Source organism: Melanaphis sacchari, unplaced genomic scaffold (genome assembly GCF_002803265.2).
Source record: "Melanaphis sacchari strain LSU unplaced genomic scaffold, SCAv2.0 Contig25_pilon_pilon, whole genome shotgun sequence".
In the NCBI taxonomy this organism is placed as follows: Eukaryota; Metazoa; Arthropoda; class Insecta; order Hemiptera; family Aphididae; genus Melanaphis; species Melanaphis sacchari.
In genome coordinates this window covers 1995473-2010572 of record NW_020271133.1, presented here as the reverse complement: position 1 = coordinate 2010572, position 15100 = coordinate 1995473, and the positions used below count along the sequence as shown (strand labels likewise).

Below are 15100 nucleotides of genomic sequence, written 5' to 3'. Positions count from 1 at the left end.
ATTTTATTCCATTGGTAATTGTAAAGTAAACATTAAAAAAATGATAAGTATATGTATATTTTCAACTTAACAGGTAGTATTAATAATTCATATCTAATAAAAAAAAGTAAACAAGAAACATGTTAGAAATCATGTTTAAATAGCCCGTGGCTAAACACTCAAAGCAGTTTTAATAAAAATCAAGCTCCTATAGTTTTAAACAAAAATAAAACATTATGGCGTAGAATAATACGGCTAAAAAAAAAAAAATTAAATTCTTAAATAAATTATAAAACAATATTTTACCTCGATTTTAATGCAATTATAGCTCGGGTAGGTTATCAAAATATCAAAAAAAAAAAAAAAAAACAGTAATAATTATTAAACTATAGTAGGTACTTGGATGTTACGTCCTTTGAACTGTAACGTTGAACAAATCGTTCATGTTTTAAATTGTATCCTACTATAAAGCTTGTAAAATATTTGGGTAGATTATGACGTATCAAAATTAATTTGTACATTTTTTAAATAATTCGATCCATACTCATATATAGGCAGTGGTTGTTATTCTATCACCTATGTATTGATTCAACGACACGTCATATAAAACATTTGGTGCGGATATTTAAGTGATTGTATGTTAGGAAATCAATTATTTATTTATCGTAAAATAACACATTATAATGTAAGATTATTTAAAAAAATATAAAACGACTAAATGTAATGAGTAATTTCAGAATAAACTATGTATTGTCCATGACAAAATAAAAAATGCCCGTGAATTAAACCATTTCTTTAACTCCGTAAAAATATAAGCTACGAATACTTTTAACATTTAGGCGCTTTTGACCAAATTTTAGACGCAAGTCTAAAAATATATCCAATTATAATAGCTATTTTATTTTCTAAAACCAATGCCATCATTAGTACAGAAGTTCAAACATTTTTCTGCTATAATATTGTCAAACGATGTTTTTTCAATAATCAGACAAATTAGAATTTATCGCCACCAAAAAATTAGAATATTTTACGTGACACATGTGACTATCTGATTGAATATCGATGATATATTAATGTATTTCGAGGTACCTAGTGGAAAACACGGTTACGATTTGCATTCAGTTTTTTTTTTTTTTTTTTTTTTTTATATATTTTCAGTTAAATATTTAGTCATCGTTTTTAGGTAGGTGAATCGTCAGGAGTATCCTCGGCAACACATATTATTTTGACAATAACCGCCGTGTACTGATGCTATTGGTGAATACTTGATAAATCGGGTTAATTCAGTCATCGTTTACGTTTTAAAAACTTCCAAGGTCCAGAAGCTATAATATATAGGATGGAGAATAAGTTAAAACCTATAATAACAAACAGTGTGTAAAATTATGTTTGTGTAGTGTTACAAACTGTAAAAAATAATAATAATAACAGCATTTTTTTATTACGTCATTTTTGAATTTTTTTTTTTTTTTACATTTTTTATTCAATAGTTTCATCAAATCTCATCACGTTTAGAGAAACAATATTTTCATAACTATTGTTTGTATAAAATCACATATCTCCTGCGGGGTTCATATCAATATTAAACATATTATTTTTGCAAAATATCACACAACTCAGAATAATCGACCTAAGAAAAAGAATGGCTTCCGGGATCACTGGCCGCATTGCTCAAATAATACCCCCGATTCTATCTTAGACACCATCAAATTCATCGCTGACGCCAATCTATTCAAAATTACAATTCATAGTTCATAAGTGCATAATTTTTTTCAAAATTTAATGCATAATATTTTCTTAGCCATTTGTATATTGTTATATTTGTTAACCGATCATTTATTTTTATGTAATCTATATTTATTTTATACAAATAAATATAATGTGCACATCTATATTCTAATAGAAGATTTCAAATAGTGGCTATTGGCTACTGTTGCCAAAAGTAATGTAAAATGAAAATGAAATCACTTACGCGTTTATATAGGTACATAATAGATTAAACTTTGTATTTAATATTATTAAAAATAAACGCATAATTATTTATCACGATAACAAACGATTATATCATACTACACCCTGTTGATACATAAATATTATACAAATTACTTTTTCATGATGTTTTAACAAGACGAATTTATGTATTATAATTCGATTTTGGTGATTAGATGATACAATATAGGTTGTTGAATGCGTTTAAAATATTTAGCTGGTCTCTAAATAATACCTTCAGATTAATAGTAAATTATATATCGATTATATCGACGTTAGGGTAGGTTACCTAGTTTTGTTTGTGGTTACGCTCGAAATGTGTATAAGTATATAGTATATACCTACTACTCGGTATTAGTATTTTGATGATAGTTATTTGAACTTTTAAGTACCTATAACCAATATAGGTACACTTTAGTGGTAATTCATAATTTATTACTGAATAATTTGTCTAATTAAAATGAATACTTAACATTCATTACAAAAAAAAAAAAAATCATTTAAAAATACATTTATTGTTCCGTTTAAAATCTAAAATTATACCACACGCAATACATACTATATACTATAAAATAGTATATTTCGTGTGATGGGTATACATAATGTGTGTAAGTAATAACCCGAAGTTAAATAGTTATATATGTATATATGTATACTGGGTCACTATACAATAATCGGATTTCTATTGTTTATGACTATATTATTAAAATTTAAATTTATGTCGTTATTAAAATTAAATAAAATTTCGATGTTAAAATTTAAAGATTAAAAGTACATAATTTTAGTGACACAAAGACAGGAAATACATATCAAATGACAATAAGACGTGTCGTAGAGCAATTATTGATAGTGGTAGTGGTAGACTCGGCGACGGCCATTATTGCGGTGTAGTATTAGGTTTTAATTATTATATTTACCACCAGAAGCTATACGGACAGATGAGTTATAATTATTATTGGTCATTCGTTTGCTATGAAGCGAAAAAACGAAACAGAGGAGGGGCTTTGTCTGTGCATGATATTTTATACGTTTTTGCAGTCAAATCATATAAAATTAAAAGTCAAACCATCACATGCACATCGCAGGTAACGTACAAATATAGATATATGCAATACATATAGGTTTACTGTTCCCGAATATTCCAACGTGTATGGATCGTTAAAATATAATTCGAAATAAAACAATCTCAGTAAATCTAACTCTGGATGGAGAATGTTCAAAATATTTACATATAATCTTTTTACGGTGTCATGCATATTTCATCAGTTCATTTGTTTATATAAAATAAATATATTTAGTTATGCGAGAGGCATTGAAAAACTCGCACGTGATCGTCGTATATTTTTTCACATTATAAGCTAACATGAAAATAAAACGAAATAATTAGTTTAAAATTCATTTCATAGCAATGATTATTTTTCAACACCAATTGGCAATAATCAAAAATTCAAGACTGTTGAGCCTTGAACGAATTGTCTTCTTAAAATTACATTTTTTTAAATAACTCGACTACATCTGTGTCTGTAATTTAAACAAAATAACTAAAATGCAATAGTTTCGTTGATTAATGGAAATTGTTCAATGTAAATATAATTAAGTATATAAAAAAAATAGAATAAACTTTTTTTTTTATTTATTAACTGTTTTAGTGAATTAAATATTTAAACGATGAACGTGGAATCCACGATTTAGTAAGCAATATTTTATTTTATAAGTTTTGATATTCGATCTTGTGTTATGTACTTAATAATTTAGTTGCAAAATCCGTTCATAATATATATGCATAGATAACATTCAAACAACAAAACAACCGATAAATTGTTTTTTGATTAATGCTAAGCTCAACTTATTTGGTAAGAATAAAAGGATATCCTTCGACCAACCTATAAAAAAATATGTGCACTATAAATACATCTGTGTAATACAAACGTGCACTATCCGTGTTTTAAAAAAAAATTCAGTCGCAATAAAATCAATTATTCTCAGTAACTATAATCAAAAATTTAAACTACGAGTATAAGACATTAATTGTTATTCAGAAATTAAGAAATGTTTAAACATTTTTTGTTTCTTCTAATATATAGTTTTCTCTATTTATTAAAATACAGATTTTAAAACTATATTACGAGATATATGTATTATCGAAATGAAATATTGTATTAAATCACGTAGGAGCTACCTACTATTGTGTATTTATTTTTATTGATCATGGTTTTCATATTAAGTTTCACGTTTCAATTACAAACCCTTGTCTTTGTTCTTTTAACAAAAAAATAATTGTTGAAAAATACATAGGTACATAAAATATTTATTTTTTCTTGAGTAATTTACTTACATTTATATTATTTCCAATTAATTGACTGAATTTTTTTAATAAGCTTTTACATTATAAGTGGTTATTATTCTTTTGTAGGTATAATAACTATGTAATATTATATTAATAACTTCATACAAAACTGATTTCTAACTAAAAAGGAGAGTAGTATGCTAGAAAATGACTCATACAAGTTTTATTGTAATTACTAACTGTTATGACCTACTTAAGTTTTTTCAAAAATTAATTAATTTTAATTAAACTTTCAAACTTTTGTTACAAGTTTCTCAATAGGTTTATAATTATTTGTAAAATAATAATAATTAACAACGTATCAACATATTTAAACAATTAAGATAACGTATCTAATACCAATGAACTTTTTTTATGAAAACATTAACAATTACATATATAATATATTCTGTATTAGATTTTGATATATTAATATTAAATAAGTAAGTAATAAATATTATATTATTATTTAATAATTTATTACATGGACTTAATTAAAACTTAAATAACAATAAAAAATTTGTGATATTATTAAGTACTCGAAATAATTCAAATTAAAATAGGTTTTAAAATATTGTACGAGTATTTCTTTTTAATATACCTTGCACAATATTTTGCATAAATTATATTAATAAATATTTGCTATATTTTATTGTTATCTTTATTATTAAAAAATTTCGTTGACTGATCAGTTATTGATTTTGATTTATATACCAAAAAAGTTCTAATGCAACCATATCAATTTTTCAGAAGTGGGTTTTTAAACTTTTTTTATAAATCACGTCTTATTATTTATAATTATTGTTGTTGAACCTCAAAATTAAAAAAAAAAGTTTTTCTGGGTATAATATTATAATACCAATACAGCTTTAATCTATATAAAACTGCATGTATGCATAATAATAATCTGAAATAAATATGTTAAGCTTTTTGTCCCAAAAAAACTTTTTATTGTGATTATGTATTTATTTTTATTGAATGTACTTTAATTAGAACTTTTAAGTTTTGAGTGCAATTTAAATTATGCTCTTATTAATAACAAACTCTAATAAATAACTTAATAATATAATTTCTGTACAGAAACATATTTTTATAGAAGTTAAAAAATGTTATTAACATAATGAATTACATTAAAAAGAAAACATGAAAACAATTATGAAAATGATATTTATTCAATAAAACTTCATCGAAGTTTATAATTATTAACTACTATAGTATAGTACTTAAAAATAATTTGTTTACCTAAAATATAATATATGAATATGACAGTCCGAGTATACACTCGATCAAACTTTTACACACATCATTATAATATTGTTGCATTCACGGTGTTTTTTTTTTTTTACTTTTGTGAAAATCTTTATCATATGTGATATGCGCTTTTGTTCATTTATAATTTGTAGATACAATGAGTCTAGAGTTGTGAGAAAGTTTAAAAGATGTTTAAAAACCTTGATTTTTTCCCTAAATATTAAACAGGTAACACGATTGCTATCGATTTCACATGTCATTAATATTTAAAAATCAAGAATCCAAGAGGTTTACCTTTCAAAACGATATTAAAATATGTTAACTTGTAAAACGATTGAGGCTTATTAAATTTGTTGATATTTTAGATGGATTTTTATAGACGTAACAGGTGGTTTATTTACATGCGTGTATTTTTAAATACCTAATAAATTTAATATTCTATATTTCCACAGTGAAATATCTAATACCCTTTTGAATAATATAATGACCAAATACAAGTTTCATAAACAATTAATGAACATTTATAAAAACGAGTTAATTTAAAAATTTGATTCTCATACAAATTATAGGTACAGAGGTATGCTTCAAAATAAATACATTTTTTTTAAATAAATGGCAAATAAGGGGGTAAGTTACGATTGCGTATGGACTTTTTTCACCATTACGATTGCGTACATTTTATTCAAACTTAATGCAACGTTGTCGTTTATCAAAATCGTTAAATAACTTGTTTTAGGAAATTATTGCTTATCTGTGATAGCATATAACAAACTTACTATGACTATTATTCTCAATACCGAATATTTTAAGATTGATTATCGATACCAAGATTTTAATTTATCATTTGCACCTTTATTGTATCATGTATACATATTAAATTAACTATACTATTGGTTTTATTTCAATAAATTTAATTATTAGATTTATTAAAACTTATATTATTATTATTATTATTATTATTTATAACATAAATACGAACTATAGATTGTTTAATTATAGTGATATATTTGAAAAAAATCAACACACCATAAACTGGTTAATTGGATTAGATTAAAACCCAATTATAATTATTAGGACATGACAATCGTTGACGTTTGCTATAATCTTATAATACTGGTACAATATTAAATGTTTCAAACACCGCCTGCCTCAATGTAGCACAGCTTTAATCAAAACCTATATGGTTAAATGCTTAGAGCTTGGAGCATATCCTACATTAAGCTCATAATTATCATTGAAAGATTTGATCCTGATAGTATTTTTATTTTAAATATTCAAATTTATTTATAAGTCAACAATCGAATATCTCTACTCGGGGTCCATAGATATATGATATGATATATATATGTCGTAGCCACTTGATGAAATTGATCTTTTCATGAAAAGGTGACCATTTCATGAAATGGAAACAGATTTTTTACACTTCGTGAAGTTTGAAAATATTTCACAATATGGTCACTTTTTCATGAAATGGTCACACTAATTTAACATCGTGTAATTTTTTTCACAATGTGGTCGTTCACTTTGTGTACTGAAAATTGAAATACAATATTTATTACACACGTAAATGTACAAGCTTTAATAAACATAAATGTAAGTTATTTTTATCTAAAGAACACGTAAAGTTTGATTATATCCGTTAACTAGGTAGGTACGTGACACGTGTCCATTATAAAAAATAAAACAAATACTATCTATATTCTATACGACTATTATACTGCAATTACCGGACTATCCGAAATGTGTAGATAATATTTTATTGGTTTTGATAAATGTCATAATAGGATAATGTCATACCAGTATTTTAGTTATACTTTGATGCTCAAGTTTTTAGTAATTGCTGTGTGGATCATTCGATCGTATTCTATTACAATAATTATCTACTGTATTCTATCTCTACGTAGTATATTAAAAATGGATAACTTAAATGAAAATATTATCTACACATTTCGGATAGTCCGGTAATTGCAGTATAATAGTCGTATAGAATATAGATAGTATTTGTTTTATTTTATATGGACACGTGTCACGTACCTACCTAGTTAACGGATATAATCAAACTTTACGTGTTCTTTAGATAAAAATAACTTACATTTATGTTTATTAAAGCTTGTACATTTACGTGTGTAAGTTGTATTTCAATTTTCAGTACACAAAGTGAACGACCACATTGTGAAAAAAATTACACGATGTTAAATTAGTGTGACCATTTCATGAAAAAGTGACCATATTGTGAAATATTTTCAAACTTCACGAAGTGTAAAAAATCTGTTTCCATTTCATGAAATGGTCATCTTTTCATGAAAAGATCAATTTCATCAAGTGGCTACGACATATATAATATATAAATATATTAAGTACGAATAGTTATTAAAATTGTGGATTTAAATACTAGAATTAAAAATTAAATAGTTGATCGCGTAATCGAAATAGTGGATTTTTAGTACCTATATCTTTATTATTGATCAAATATTTTATTTAACCATACGAAATTATGATACGAGTACCTATTGGCTGGTAAAGTCCGTGTTATTATGTTATCTGCTGCTAATTGTAAGCTGCGAAGCATTTGAATAAGGTTATTAATATATGGCTCATTTTTAATTTTTTCTATTTCAATTGATTACTAAATTTAATTTAAAAATTTGTTTTACATAAACTTTATGCAAATATTTTGATACACTATTAAGCGTTCTTTTGATTGTATTATGCACATTTTCATTTACAATATCATTATACGAGCCAAACTCTCATAGTTCAAGTATAAAGTATTAAGTAAATATGAAATATAACGAAGTAGCTTAGTTGATTTACTGATTCAGCATGACTCGGAATATTATACTTAAATTTAAATGTATTAGTGTCTCACAAGTCACAACTATAAATAACCAACACCGTTAACTATTTTTCATAGAATCAAACGATGTAATAATATTGTCAAAAAAAAAAATTGATTTTAGATTACAATTAAATATGAGTAGGTACATAATATTATTATTTGACAAATTGATGAAAAAATCTATATTAAATTCAACCACTTTATCCGCCATAATAAATACGAACTAATGTGTTTAAAAATATTCAAATAATTGCATTTTATACTATGTGTATTAAAAAGTTTACACGTATTTATGAATTGTATTTAAAACACTCTTTAACATCAAATACACAGAAGAATTAATAAACTCAAATAACCACAAATTAATTTTAAACATACTATAAATATTTTATAAAACTGCCCACATAATTGAACCTCATAAAATAACTCACACTAGCACCCTTAAAAATATAAAACAAAACTATGGTTTCATTGGATATTGCACAAAAGCTTACAAAAAGAACAAAATCGAAAAAAAAAACATATAGTACCGTGTTTAATTTAATCATTTTAGAGAAAAAGTATAAAAATGTTTTCTCATAGAATTCATATGCACACTCAATTGTATTGTATTAAATAATATGTACTATATTTTATTGAATTATTACCAAGGTTTTACCAAGATAATCTGACTATTGTTAATGGTCATGACAAATTTATTTTGAAGCTCAAGTCTATGTTGAAATAGAAATTAAAGAAACGGATATGTGGCAATTGCTAATAGGTCGGAAACTAGGTACCCATGAATTGTTTTTAATATTATATTTTTCTTGTGTTATTTGTTAGTTAGTTACATTATACATTAATCTAAACATAAATTTCAAATTACCGTTGGTTGTGTGTATGTGTGTGTGTGTGTGTGTGTGTGTGTGTGTGTGTGCGCGTGAATTTTATTATTATTTATGTTTAGTTTTAGCGACTGGCCAGTCAGCGCACCAACATGACTTATGAGTAAGTATTAACTATACCGTTTTTTATTATTATATCTTGTTTTATACATTGTTTGTAGTAAAAGGGCTTCGTAGATTTTATTTTTTACATAATTATTATTCTGTTGAGCCAATGATGCTAATATTTATATTATAAGTTTTTATGCTGCTGTAAAACGAGTTACTATTTCTTATAGTTTCAAGTACCTACGTCCTACATACATACATACACGCAACGCACACATTTACACACGTCACCGCACACTGGCACTCACTATTTTTGCTCAGTGAACCCATCACTTCCTTTGAGTATCGCTATACAGTACACACACATAATACGTTTACTGTATACGCTGGTCGGTCGGCAAGTAGTTGTGCGACGCAAAATATTTCGGTTACCGAGTATATGGCTCGAAGCTTATTTTTGTTCATTTCCGTATAACTATTGTACATAACATAATATATCATTATGTAGTACCGTATTCAAAATAAGTGTATTGAAAAAATTCTCGAAAACATCAAACGAAATTTTCCTTCATACACTCTGTAGCAAACACTTTGTAATACATATATGCATTTGCACGTGATAAATATTTTTGGGAATACACTAAAGCTAATTTCGCTATATATTAATATGCACAATATGAACAGTTCTAATAGACTTTTCATTTTTATCTTTCTCGTCTGTTGATATTTTCATTAAATTCTTCATAATAAAGCACTTTGTGATTTGTTGTATTATTGATAATGAAACACGTAACGCAGCAAACAGAAGACAGCAATCTTGTCTAAATCATTTCATTTTTAGAGGAGAAAAATTGTTATATTTTTAATTACCTTAATGTATTTCTTTTTTTTTTTTTAATTTTTACATTTGCGACAAATTGCCTTTATTTTACTTGTACAATAATATTAAAAAATATCTTACCTATATAGTTATTAGATTTTTTCAACAATACTTTCTCAACCAGTAATTTAGTTTTGATTGCTCCTAATTATGATTAATATTAAATTTAAAAAAATTTTCAGCAAATTTATGATTTATGAGCAGTAAAACTCATACAATATTTGTTTACTATAACAACACTTCCTCAATATTATTGCAGAGGACTCCTCCATTTCTGCGCAGTAACTAGAAGAATCAAAAAAATGAATTGTATTATTATGCCTTAAATATTCGATTCAGATCAAGAGTTAGCATAATTATGGGAGACACTTGCACCGCTGATATTATATGCAACTGATGCAAAGTTATGTTTTTATACCTGCTTGATTCAGCTGAAACTGAACTCTAATCTCATTAAAATATAATACTGTGTTTCGTGTTGACTTTATGTGATAAAAGAAAACACAAATAAACAAATAATTAAATAACATTTAATTAATTATAATAATACATTTTTATCTGTGTATACTGTAATCAAATAACATAAAAAAAAAAAAAAAATAGCTGACACAAACGATGTGGGCGGCTTTGATATGACTTAATTTGTTGTTACCTGCTGAAATGTAATGGAATTACACCAATGCATTTATATATATATAGTATCTTTTACAATTTGATAATGCCAAAAAAAAAAAAAATTTAATTATTTTTGATTTCTTTTAGAACTCGATATTATTATGGTATACATATATTTACTGAAACGTAATATTTATTCGTACACATTTTGTATACACTGATACACAGAACTTCAAATACCTACCTGTTGCCAGTATAGTCATCGATTGTTGAATATCTAACAGATACACAGCTCGTCGTGGATTTTCTGATGAGAAATAGGTAATTAATTAAGTAAGTATTCACTAATTTTACGAAAATTAGTTTAATGACTAAATGGTACGTACTTATGTTCAATTATTTAAATGTGCTTAAATTTTTATATATATATAATATATTTCCATGTATGTATAATTAAATCGCTAATAAGACTGTTAACTATTCGACTATTAGTAGATAACAGTTAAACACTGACGGGAAGGAATTCAATATAAGTTATTAAATAACTTAAAGTTTAGTTAGATTCTGAGCGAAGAATTTATGTGTTTAACGATAAAAAGAATATTTTTGTGTGCATGTGTCTGTTGTCATCTTTCGGAGAAGTAAAACTTAGAATAAGTTCTGATAGCAATAGTATTTTTTTCTCCTTTTTCTTTTTAAAGTTTTTCTGACCAAATCATAATTGGTACTTTTAATGAGTCAAAAATAAAAAAAAATATAAATATTTAAATTCGATCTGTGATGTTTATAGATGTAGTTTTCCTTTTTTTTTATTTGATTAAAGTATGACGATCATGTAGGTACAACAACATATATATATATGTTCGTGATTAAAAAAAATTTAATTTAAATTGTTTTACACAAGATTCCTTGTTTCAATACTTCGTGTCATTCTTGCCGAACTCCAACTCCAAAAATATCGAAATACGTAACCAACATTTTTATACAAGCGTGCAATTATAAAGTTCTTACGAAATTCTTTGCAAAAAATCGCAAATTATTTTTATTTTTTTAATTTTATAATTTTTGTGTAAATTTTTATTTATTTTCAGTTTTAGTAACTACAATAGGTACAGGGTTTCTCATTAGTTGCTCTTACACAATCCTTTAATACATCTCAATAAGATATAGAAGTACGATTTTGTTTTACAGACGTTTCAAGTTAAAATTTCATAAGTTACATAATCCACAAACCTTCGTCGCGTGATGCTCGGTGGAACAAATAATGTGCTCATGACCACGAATAATCAGAATATGTGTAACAGTAACGTATGCGATGATCGTAACGGCGAGTAAACAACTAGACTATTTATTTGTATTTTTTTTTCTACAGCCACGGTTTCGCCGATAACGCCAACACCGAAGAACGTGTAACAAGTGGCACGTGCGACCCTAGAACAACGGACTCCGTTTCGATTCCATTTCGACGAAGTTTAAACGAACATTTTTTTTTTCGTTACCCAAAACACTAAAATTCCTCCAAACATCAAAACGTATTCACCGCTCTATCATTTGTCTACAACAGTTTTTAAATTATTGATTCGTTTTAAGACAAAGAACTTACACATATTCATATCTTTCTACGGTAATACCCGTACGGTATCGACTCATAAGGTAATTAAAAGTTAGTTATATATACTATATTATTACATTGATTATATCTTCTATTTATACTCAATGAAACTATGTTGTATATTATGTGAAAGTGAAATAATATTGTAATAATTATTTTGTAGGAACTTAATATGTATGAGTATGGCGAAAAATGAAAATAAATTCAACACTTCAACCCGCACCGTATTGTTTTTATCTTATTATCGACGGTTTTATAGTTCGTTACTAATAGAAAAATAAATTAAGAATAACAACTTTTATAAAAATAATAATTAATAATTAGATATTTTAAAAATATTTAGCCATTTTTTAAGATGTATATGGAAATTTATATTTTATTCTCTATTATTATTTTTGTTCTGTTTTGTTCTGTTTTTTTTTTTTTTTTTTATCAATTAATACTGTTAATATTTTTATTTTTCTGAATAAAGCTCACCAATTTAAGCTAAGGTTTCTCAAAAATTATTCAAACTATCAAACTACCTTACTAAGTTCATAGTCGCAATTTTTTTGATAAGTTGAATTTAAACCTAGTTGGATATTTTTTCGAAAAATAACGATTATACTAAATTTTGTTATGATTAAAAAAAAACTTTAATTGTAATGACTTTATTACACTTTTATTATTATGAGTAGCTATATATAATACAAAAATATAAAAATGCTTAAAACTTGCTTAAAAATTAAAATATCATAAAAAAATCGACGAAAAATAACAGATGATGTTCTTACCTTCATTTCAAACGATGTTGACAATATTTTCAATTAATTGTCAACCCATTTAATGTTAATATTGACAATATTAATGTTTTTCCTGTTGAACTTCTAATGAAAATAATAGATTTTCAGTCCCGAAATGTTCTTAAAAACGCATTCAATCGCCTTTATACTTTATTATACTGAACTTCCTCCGTCATTTTTAAAAATTAAAAATATAACTGTGCAATATTGTTGTTTCTTTGAATCAATGAATACGAATAACAGGCCTTTTCTCATTTGAAAAAAATTAAAACCTACACTGAGCACGCTTAACAAATAACTATCTCAATCGCATCTACTTAAATCATGCATAAATAATTTTGATGTAGAAATCGAAAAAATAGTAAACAATATCAAACAAAAAAAAATCACATTAAGTGTAATCATCAAATATTCAAACAGTTGTAATTTCATTGTTTTCAAATTTGTAACTGTTAATTGTAAACATAACACATTTTTAATATATTTTTTCCAACACGGCCCATGAAGGTTTTTGAATTTTTGAATATAAATCCTGAGTTTAAAATGGTTGCCGACCATTGATGTGATTAATTGTTAATTTAATAAAAGCATTTTTAATACCTATAAATGACACAATAAGAGTAGAAATATTTCAATATTTTTTTTTTTTTTAATGATTAGATAAAATATGATTTAATAATACTCAAAACTTAAACATTTGTACGCGACAAGCATTTATATATTGTCTTAAAATGAATAGCAATAATACATGATAAAATTGATATGCAAAACTTAATTCATCCCTTCTCGGTATTACTAATATTAAAATGGACTACTATAGTTGTATTATAAATACATAATAAAATAAACTTAGTAATTTCGACTAACTGATTGTTTCCATTCAGAATCGTTTTTCGTATGCAATGATTTATCGTTGAATTGCAATTTAACATATTTATGATAGTGACTTTTTTAATGATTAGATATTCTTGGCGTTTCGGCACGTACTTGCTACTGTAAAAAAGAACGCTTATATTATACTTGCTTACTTCTTTATTTTTATTACTGCGCTTGTTCGTTAAAAATCAAAGACAATTAAATGTTATTTTCAATATCGACTCTATTATTTATATTTTTTTTTTAAAGGCGGGTGTTCAGTTCAGTCACCCTTGACATTTTCAAAATTTCTAGGCTCCAAAATCTATATTGTATGGGACAGAAAATAGAAACTACAGAAACTAAGAAATGTTGTAAAGGTTCACTTAAGTCACACACGTTTTATTCTAAATGTCTTTGTAATTGAAAGATAATATTATTGATAATACATTCATATTATATAAATATATAATACAGTCATAGATAAACATATAACATTGTATATTTTTTAAAGTTATATGAATTTATTAGATAATCTTTTATTATAGCATCATAAATCATAATATACATATAAAGACTCACAGTGAATAGTAATGCAAAATTATTTGCACGGGAAGAAAACACGTATTTTTATAATATAACATGAGCTCTTAATGCTAAAATTTCAAAACTTAATCTCTATCTGCTACGTCCTGTGATCCAAATAATAATTTGAGAATTGTGGACCGTAGTTACTACATAATAATATTATATAATCTAAAGGAACCTGAAAAGTCTTAATAATCCTCTAGAGAATATTATCATAGTATCTATATGATGGGTAGGGTAGTTACATGAATTCAATGTTGAACTTAAAATTATTAGTTCATTACACTAATTAATTTGTCTAATAATATATTATTCTCGTAGTAGTAACGGAAAATTTAAAATAAAATAATTATAGGTTGATAGAGTTAATTTAATATATTACATAAATTCAGTTTTATCTCGCTGAGTATCTTACAGATTATTATTATTATATACATAAAATACTTATT

General features: G+C 25.4%; 1 long non-coding RNA gene across 1 annotated transcript; it reads left to right on the top strand.

Annotated features, from left to right (window-relative positions):
* The first annotated feature begins 10999 nt into the window (after positions 1–10999).
* Positions 11000–12679, top strand: LOC112595185. Its single transcript, XR_003114693.1, has 4 exons — positions 11000–11147; positions 12006–12122; positions 12187–12467; positions 12590–12679. It is a non-coding gene; the product is annotated as an uncharacterized LOC112595185 (long non-coding RNA).
* The last annotated feature ends 2421 nt before the right edge of the window (positions 12680–15100 follow it).